We start from the raw sequence: 9,125 nt of genomic DNA, 5'->3' as shown, positions 1-9,125 counted from the left end.
GAAGAACAGATTGGTTAGGGGTGCTGCTTTGCAGAGTGGATGTAAGCAAACTATTTGGAAGATTATGGACACAATCTAAACAGCGTGATGGTAGTAACTAGGACTAGATCAAGAGTCTGCAAGCCCTGGCTCCCAGACCAAATCTGGACTCTCACTTGTTTTATAAATAAAGTTTTATAGGAACACAGCCCAACTCATTCATTTAGTGTCCATGGCTGCTTTCATGTTAGTTACAATGATGAAACCGAGTAGTTGCAACAGAGACTGTATGACTTGCAAGGCCTAAAATATTTACTATCTGACCTTTTACAGAAAAAGTTTACCAACCCATGGACTGGAGGAGCAATGGTAGAAATTGACAGAACCAGGTGGACTTTGGAGCAGTTATTGGATTAGTCAAGTTTTCCGCTTCTTGTGTCAGTTACAGTCTTGTAATATTTTCTAGGAAAATTATTATTTTATAATTTAATATTAAATATTATTCTATTCCCATAATTAATTTCCTCAGAATCTGAGTATGCTTTTTATATGCTAATGTAGATTTGAGTTTTCTGCGTTTGATTGATGAAACTGGAAAATACTTTCTGCACTTAATGAGATGTTTCAAAGTATTAGCATGGAAACAATATTAATTTTACAGTTTTTCTTTTTATGCAATAATTTCTATGAATACTTTTCTGACTTTTTGTGGTTAATATATTTTTCTAACTTCTCTAGGTTAATGCTTAGTTTATTTCCATTCCATATTGTTAAATACTAAAACATGTTTAAGGCCGTATACTGTGATTTGAATACTGCTTTGAATACTATCAAATGATTATTTCTTAGTTTATTTTCTTTTAGTAAGAATAAATGCAACTTTATTTAGATTTTATTCTCTTTTAAGTGGTACACTATATGCTTCATTTCATTTTATTATCATGTGGCTCTGTAAAAGTATCATTATTCCCATTTTACAGAACAGGAAACTTACAGACTTTTGTAGTTTATCCAAATAAGGACAGCTTATTATCTACATTTTGTCTTTCTTCTTGTGGTCAGGGTCAATTTTAGTTTGAACCAGTTGGGATATATTATAATGCTCAAATTTGGGATTTTGGAAATGATGAGAATTTATAAACAATACTCTAAAAGAAGAGCATGACATTCTAATAGTTGCAGTAAGTCCAGTGATCCAAAATCCACTTTCCTACCTGGAATGCTACCACTAATTGTTTAAGAGGAAGCAATCAGAAAATGGGAACTTTGTGTCAGATACGGTGATGAATGAAGTTATGGAAGGGGTCACTCAAGAGTGATTTGAGTGCCTGGAAGGTTTTCATGTAGTATATCTCTGTCTGAATTGAGGTAGGATCTTTTACATCTCGTATGCATCGCTTTCCTGATCATTTGAACTAATCAAACACATTTTTAATCTCTAACACTCATTGCCACCACACGTTTTAAAATTTCTAGCATTAACTGAGGCATTTTTCTTGTTCAGAATACACTTCTTAAGAGTAGATGCATGACCTCCTGTTTCTTCTTGCCTTGCAATTTCTGGGCATTTTGATCCATGAGTAGATACAGGAACATAGAATGAACTAATAATGTATACAGCAAGAAGGAGTTGACGGTAATAGGATTGGGCAGTCATGGGGCTACTTCAAAATATATCATCTGTACCATAGCCTGCCATGTTTCTAGCTGGTCTGAATGCTGATAGAGGGAAAAAGTTTGGGCAGGAAAATAGTGAAGCACAGATTGAGTTTTGTTTGTTGTTGTTGTTGTTGTTTTACTTTTTAAGAGACAGGGGTCTCACTCTGCATGCAGGTAAGAGTGCAATGATGTGAACAAGCTCACTGCAGTCTTGAACTCCTAGGCTCCTGCAATTCTCCTGCCTCAGCCTCCTGAGTAGCTAGGACTACTTGCATGTGCCTCCACGCCTAGTAAATTCTTTGTTTGTTTTAATCAGTGTGTAAGTCTTTTACTTCCCTGGTTAAATTCATTCCAAAGTATTTTATTTTTACTTTTTGTAGCTATTATAAATGGGATGTTTTTCTTGATTTCTGTTTCAGATAGTTTGCTATTAGTGTACGGAAATGCTACTAATTTTTGTGTATTGATTATTGTATTAGTCTGTTCTCATATTGCTATGAAGAACTACCTGAGACTGGGTAATTTATAAAGAAAAGAAGTTTAATTGACTCACAGTTCCACAGGCTGTACAGGAAGCATGACTGGGGAGGCCTCAGGAAACTTACAATTTTGGCAGAAGGTGAAGGGGAAGTAGGCACATCTTATATGGCCAGAGAAAGAGGAAGAGAGCAAAGGGAGAGGTGCTACACACTTTAAAAAAAACCTGATCTCGTGAGAACTCACTCACTATCATGAGAACAGCAAGGAGGAAATCTGCCCCCAAGATTCAATCACCTCCCAGCAGGCCCCTCCTCCAGTGTTCAGGATTACAATTCAACATGGGATTTGGGCGGGGACAAAAATGCAAACCATGTCAATTATATATCCTGTAACTTTACTGAATTCATTTATTAATTCCAACAGATTTTTTTGCTGGAGTCCTCTTCCTCTTCCTCTTCCTCCTCCTTCTCCTTCTCCTTCTTCTTCTTTTGACAGAGTCTCATTCTGTTACCCAGGCCAGAGAGCAGTGGTGCAATCTTGGCTCACTGGAATCTCCACTTCCAGGGTTCAAGCGATTCTTCTGCCTCAGTCTCCTGAGTAGCTGGGGTTACAGGCATGCACCACCACGCCTGGCTAATCTTTGTATTATTACTGCTTTAATCTCTTTACTTATATTGGTCTGTTCAGATTTTCTATCTAATCATGATTCAGTTTTGATAGTTGTCTAGGAATTCCTTGATGTGTCTGGGAATTTGTCCATTTCTTCTAGGTTGGGTTCTGTCTCCCTATATTCTTTTAGACTGTTGAGTTTTCTATGGAATAAAAGTTACATTAGCTACCAACAATGATCTTTACAGTTGGAATTAGGATGTTTAGTACCAGAGTCAGAAAATAATTTTATAATATCTCCTTATTATCGCATTCTTAACCCTCTGATTTTTTTTTCTTTCTCACAGAATAAGGCAGGGATTATCTGCCAGCCACCAGGCTACAATGGAAACCAAACAACAGTTTTCTTTACTGGTAAAGACCTTAGACTCTGAAATGGCTAATGGCTGCTCTATAGAGACCTACTTGCCTTATTTTTATTTCTGTGTATATTACACATTTTGCTCATCACATGCCAGGAACACATTATTCAAATGCCACAGTATAACTTATCGAATGACTAAAAATGACAAAATGGATTAAATCTTAAGACCCTGTAGTTTACTCTGTTTTAAAAATCAGGACACTGAAATTAAAATGACAAGCTTCCACAGAGGAGTTGGAACTAAAGTCTCGGTCATTTTTACTCAGTGGTGACATTTTTATAGTTCCCTGTCTACACGCAAAGCAATCTTCAAGTTCCCTAACTTCATTCTTACCCTATGATAGTGGTTAATGTTACGTACATGTAAGATCATTTTTACCTCTTTTTAAAATTAGCAAAGTTATTTTGCCAGAGTCACAGATAGAGTAAAATTAAGTAGTTCCTGAAAGTTTCTCAGCATCTTTAAATGCCAATATTATGTAAGAAATTTGATTGCTTGATAAGTTAACACTATCAATTCTCCTAAGTCATTGGATACTCCTTTCCGAGGGATATGATGATGGAAAAGGCATTACTCTTTTTAATATCTATTGGTATTTTAGGAACCCTTAAAACCGTGTCTCTTCCATGTCTTAGAAAAATAGTTCTAAGCCTAGAAAAACTGCTTCTTCATTATCCTTTTTACCTAATGCCAAGAGTATTATCTTTTGTCCCTTGTACCTCAAATGGAAACCAGCGTCTCTGAAATGTCTACTAAAACCATTCTTTTAAGGCTAGGCACAGTGGCTCATGCTATAATCCCAGCACTTTTGGAGGCTGAGGTGGGCGGCTCACTTGAGGTCAGGAGTTTGAGACCAGCCTGGGAAAAATGGTGAAACCCCATCTCTACTACTTCTAAAAATACAAAAATTAGCTGGGCATGCCTGGTAGCACCTGTCTATAATCCCAGCTACTCAGGAAGGTGAGGCAGAAGGATCACGGGAGCCTGGGAGGTGGAGGGTTGCAGTGAGACGAGATCACACACTGCACTCCAGCCTGGGTGACAGAGAGAGACTCTGTCTCAAAAAAAAGAAAGAAAAAAAAGTCATTGTTTTGTGGGAGAAAGCAACAGGAAGGGAAGCCTCCAGGAGCCCACTGCTAGAATACATTTCTTACCTGCACAGGCCTGATTGGCAGCCCTGTGAACTGGGAACCCTCGTGCTTCTCCCTTTAAACCATCTGCAGAGGTCAGTCTCTCTAGAGCCTGCCAAGCTGAGAAGAGGAGGTCAGGTAAATTCCAGTAGAAGGTGGTAAAAGAGGAGCCAGAAAGGATAAGCCGTGACTGCCCTAGAGGAAGCAGGCAACCTTGGGAAAGACGGAAAGGTCAAGATCCTACCCAAAGTGAGCCCTAAGCCATCAGAGGAGTTTCATAAAGATTACTGTGCTGAAAGTTTGGATTTGGGCCATTCAGGGTAGAAATTATTCTGGGCCATGAGTAAAGGAAAAGATTTCCTACAGGATAAAGAAAGAAAACTGGACGAAAGAAAACCACCTTTCCTTTCCTCCCACCTGTGCTGAGGGCCAGCTCAGGGTTAACGAAAGCTACTGTTAATTGAAACGATTGTTACCTCTTGCTACCCTTTCTCACCCTTGCCTTTCAGACTCCCTCAACTGGCTGTCTGTGACTGCATTTCATACCTATGACCTCTGGAACAAACCTCTGAAAGGTTTTTCTGGGTCTTCACCTTCTCATGGGGCCTTTTCTCCTTTCTCGACAGATATCATTCTTAAAATGAGTAAGTTTATAGGCACTAGACAAGACAAGCATACACCCACAGCGAGCCAGAGTCTTATTTCCACGACTGCCCCTCTTCTTTTCCTTAGTTGACCCCTCTGACCCTGTTGGAAAAGTTGTGAATCTCCTTCACATTATATTCCTAATGAGGCGATTTACCCTGCATGCTAAATAAGATCATGACTATGTAATACATTCTCCACTCAGAGCTAAGCTTGGAGTCAGCTCTTCAGCGGCTTACGATTAACCTTCACCTTTCAACTGATGAGAACCCTATTGCTGCCCACAGATGGCACATTTTAAAGTTGTCGTGATTAAAGAATCTCAGTAACCTAGAGCTTTTTTACATACACTTTTTAAAAGTATCTGTTTTTAATTCTAATTTAAGGCTGGTTCCAATTGCTTTTTTTTTTTTTTTTTTTCATGCTGGAAAACAATCTGGAAAAAGCATTTGAACTGGTAAATAACCAAGAAGAGTCTTTTTTAACATTACATGCATATTCAACTAAGAATTTACATACACAAAGAAAAAAAGCCCAACTTTCCAGTTCTTATCTCACAGCCTGACCTGTTTTATGTGTGACAGAAAACTCTCCTTGTCTTCTGAGGAGGGGGAGCCCAATAGGAAAGCCTTGTTGTTATGTCAGAGGGGTGCCAGTGGCAAGTTTGGAGATTGGGAGAAGGGACCAAGGTACGTTCTTGGAGGATTGAGGGTAGAGTCAGAGGTGAAATTTTGAAGTAAAATGCGATCCACTGGGTAACATGAAACCCTTCTTCCTACTCCTGCACATTGTTTACGGACACCTTGATGAGTGGATTACTTACCCTGAACTCTGAGAAGTGCTAATCCTGCTCCTCATTTGAAATGGGTTGAAAGAGAGGCAATGTTTGGGTACATCTGTCTGTTTTCTTATGTGTGGAAATGCTCTGGATTTTTAAAATATTGTGTCTACTAAAGCCTGAAATCCCATCAGCAGCATAGTTACCTCTTTGAAGTAATCGTCTTTTCTTTTAAAATGATGAAATACAATCAGAGTGCGTTCTCTGCACCTTTGTGGGAAAGATTTTGTGTTTTCCCTGAGAACTGCTGACAGACTGGTTAAGGGAGATAACAGCTTGACAAGCAGCCAGCCCCGTTTATACCCTGCCCTGCCAGTCCAGTGAGTGCCTAAATGCCAAAAATATTGGTAATCCAGGCCAGGATATTCTAGGAGAAAAGGGTCTCTGCTTTGTCTTCCCATCATATCCTACCCTTCCCCTACATAATTTACCTGAATGCTGCAGCTCCTGCATCTTGGTCTTGAGCAAGCTGAAGAGAGAGGCCGGTGGAGACCCACAGGCGGTGGAGCTTTGGCAAGAGTGAGAGAGGCAGGCTGGTGATGCAGGATTCCAGCAGAAATGGGAAGGGAGTGAATGGTAGTAAGAGAAATGACAGAATAGATCTCGAGGGGAAATATAGGTATGATGTATGTGTGTGTGTGTGTGTGTGTACAGAGAGAGAGAAAGAGAGAGAGCGCAGAGCATCATGTGTTCATTCATTACTAATTTATCTGGTGATAATGGAATTACTGTGTGTCCAGCATAGTCCTCAATCTTGACAAAGCCTCTACCTCTGGCAAGAGTGGTTACAGATGGGAAACCTGAATGCCAGAAAAAATGAGTGCTAAGAACTCAGACAAAACGTAAACATGCCCAGGGGACTGCAGTCAGCATGGACGGCAGCAGCATGAGGTGTAGCTAACTTCTGAAGCCAACACAATGGCATCACAGTAGCTGCAGCCTGGGAAGCTTCTTCAATTGTCCCTCTCATTGAAAGACTGAGATTTTCTCTAATTTCTCAACAGCCTGGTTGGTCCAGCCTTCTCTCCATGGCTTTACTTTGAAAGATGAAAGCAATTTCCATCCTGCAGAGAAAAGTTTCCGTGATTGAGGACACACCCAAGGTAACTGATCACTTCAGCTGCCTCATTCTGCCATATTTATTCACAAGAAAGATGCATTTTGAAAAGGAAAACCTTGAAATGTAGGTTTAAAAATTAACCCTTGAAGTCAAATAGCTCTCAGAAACTACTTACTGAGAACAGTAGAGAGAAATGAAATAGCTATAGAGAAATTTCACAGAGACGTTTCATATATATATATATATATATATATGAGTGCTGCTACACACACACACACACACACACACAGTGCTATTAAGGAAGGCTAGAAAGTATTGATATCTCCTCCCAAATAAAGAAATTAATAGAAAATAAGAACCGTGATATAGAAACTTAGCCGCTTTATGAAGCTGTTACCTGACTGCCAAATACCTCCTCTACTTCTTTCCTGGAGTCTTCCCTTAGGTTCTCTCTTTCCCTTTCTTCCTCTCTCCCTCCCACGCTTTTAAGGATCAGGTGTGCCGAATTTGCTTTAGCCAGTACTTAGTTTATGAGTTACTATTGTCATCATCCATTTGTCAGGGCCTCTCTTTTAAGAATCTTTTGAGTTTCCTGTTTTTTTCAATCCCATTTCCAAACCCCCACATAGGCACCTATTTGTGTATTTACTATATTTTGTTGCAATCCACCTGCTACATATTTATTTAGATAATTACAGATGCTTGAAAACTACACAGTGCTATGTGGGCACCTAATTATGCATAGATGGTATTATGCTGTGAGATTTCCCTCTCTCTGTTTTCCCACTCAACATATGTTTCTGTAATCCATACATGTTTCTGTATGTGCATCTCACTCATTACTCTTCACTGCCACATAGTATATGACATAAGCCATAATATGCTTCTGTCACATCTTATATTTTGTTCTCCTACCAGTGGGGTACTCTTTGCAATATTTAGCCACACTCAATACATTTCCCCTCTCCTGTGTCTGTTTTGTTGTACAACTTTTTGAATTTTCCTGAGGGATGGACAAACAGGCCTTGCTGGGAGACAGAATATATAAAATACATTATTAATTTCAATAAGTACCACTAGATTGCTCTTTGGAACGGCTGTACCAGTGCAAATGCCCCACAAACAAATCGTTTTCACCCTTCCCGTGTAGCAGTAAAATTGTTCAACTTTCACAATTTTCCAATATAATGAGTGCAGCATGGTGCTCATTTTAAAGGAAGGAATGCCTGAATTCTAATTTAAGATGGGGAACATTTAGTAGTTAATCTCCATTCATAAGAGCTATGAATGCGTGACTGCAGTAAGATGTTACCGCAGTAAGATGTCCCCTGCAGTAAGTTGTTTTACTGTGTCCAAGACTTTACCCTTCCCTGTCTCCACATCTTTAGCTGTATGACTTTGACGTTCTTTCCACAGAAGGTGATGTATATTTCCTCACCCCACTGATAGTAAGCTAAGTAGAGGTGACAGGCCTGGGCTGAGGCTTTAAGAGCATTGGGGGCTTCTCCTCACTCTTTTGCACTTCTGCCATCAGCAGGAAGATAATGAAACTCTGGTGGCATAAGAGGATTTTATGGCATCATAATCACCAGAACAAATCATCACAAACACAGTGGCTTAAAACAACAACAATTTATTCTTTACTATTCTGGAGGTTGGAATTCCGAAACGGGTCACACTGGGCTAAAATCAACGTGTCGGGAAGGCCGTGTTCCTTCTTGAGACTCCAGGAGAAGTTGTTTCTCTGCCCTTTCTGGGTTCTAGAGAGTGCCCCATTCGGGTTTGTGACATCTTTGTCTGTCTTAACACCAGCAAAATCAGGCTGTGTTCTTCCCATGCTACCCATTCTCTGCTTCTCCCTCTAGTTCTCTCTCTGTGTCTCCTGCCTCCAACTTTCACTTTGAAGAGCTCCATGATTACAATTGGCCTACCCAAATGATCCAGGATAACTCAAGATGATTTCATCTCAAGTTCACCTCATTAGCAACCTAATTCCTTCTGCAACCTAATTCCCCTGTGCCACATAACCTAACATACGCACAGGTTCTAGGAAGTAGGACATGGACATCGTTGCAGGACCAACGATGTAAGGATGTATTGAGTAGTATTTGGCAGGGATTGACCCTAGTGCCTCTCCTAACCAGACTAATGGCAAAACCATTGTTATTACTGTTTTGTACAGCTTGCACATCCCTCAAAAGAGTAACATGGTGAATATCACACAATTTGTATTAATAATGACCTATGGGTTAGAATCAAATGTTTTACTAAATTAAAAATAAACTTCATAAAAATAAAAA

The 9,125-nt window shown here is 39.6% G+C and overlaps 1 long non-coding RNA gene across 1 annotated transcript; it reads right to left on the bottom strand.

Annotated features, from left to right (window-relative positions):
* Positions 1-2,763: 2,763 nt before the first annotated feature.
* Positions 2,764-8,761, bottom strand: LOC139359972 (uncharacterized). The gene is made up of 3 exons (XR_011616787.1): positions 8,190-8,761; positions 4,307-4,402; positions 2,764-2,930 (listed from the first exon to the last, which is right to left on the bottom strand). It is a non-coding gene; the product is annotated as an uncharacterized lncRNA (long non-coding RNA).
* Between the last annotated feature and the right edge of the window lie 364 nt (positions 8,762-9,125).

The sequence above is a fragment of the Macaca nemestrina genome, chromosome 19 (genome assembly GCF_043159975.1).
Source record: "Macaca nemestrina isolate mMacNem1 chromosome 19, mMacNem.hap1, whole genome shotgun sequence".
In the NCBI taxonomy this organism is placed as follows: domain Eukaryota; kingdom Metazoa; phylum Chordata; class Mammalia; order Primates; family Cercopithecidae; genus Macaca; species Macaca nemestrina.
The sequence above is the reverse complement of the archived record's forward strand: the minus strand, read 5'-3'. Positions and strand labels throughout refer to the sequence as shown.